Source organism: Brassica oleracea, chromosome C2 (genome assembly GCF_000695525.1).
Source record: "Brassica oleracea var. oleracea cultivar TO1000 chromosome C2, BOL, whole genome shotgun sequence".
In the NCBI taxonomy this organism is placed as follows: domain Eukaryota; kingdom Viridiplantae; phylum Streptophyta; class Magnoliopsida; order Brassicales; family Brassicaceae; genus Brassica; species Brassica oleracea.
This window is the reverse complement of record NC_027749.1, coordinates 9,785,280-9,785,585: the sequence shown is the minus strand read 5'-3', so window position 1 is coordinate 9,785,585 and position 306 is coordinate 9,785,280.

Below are 306 nucleotides of genomic sequence, written 5' to 3'. Positions count from 1 at the left end.
AGTACAAGGTGGGAGGGGTTTGTTTGTGTCTAGCTCTTCCCACATCTTAGCAAGACGACCAAAGTAATCCATTACTGACTGTCCATCTTGTTTGCAAGACGCCAACTGTTCTTTAAGATGATGGATACGAACTTTGTTTCCCACAGAGAAACGTTTCTTCAAGTTTTCCCATAACTTGTGAGAGTCGGAGATAAACGTAACTGTTGATCGTACTGGCTTTGATGGACGAACGAATCCAGCCAACAATTAAGGAATTGACAGACGACCAGAGCTCGAATTTAGGATCATCAATAGTAGGTTTTGGTA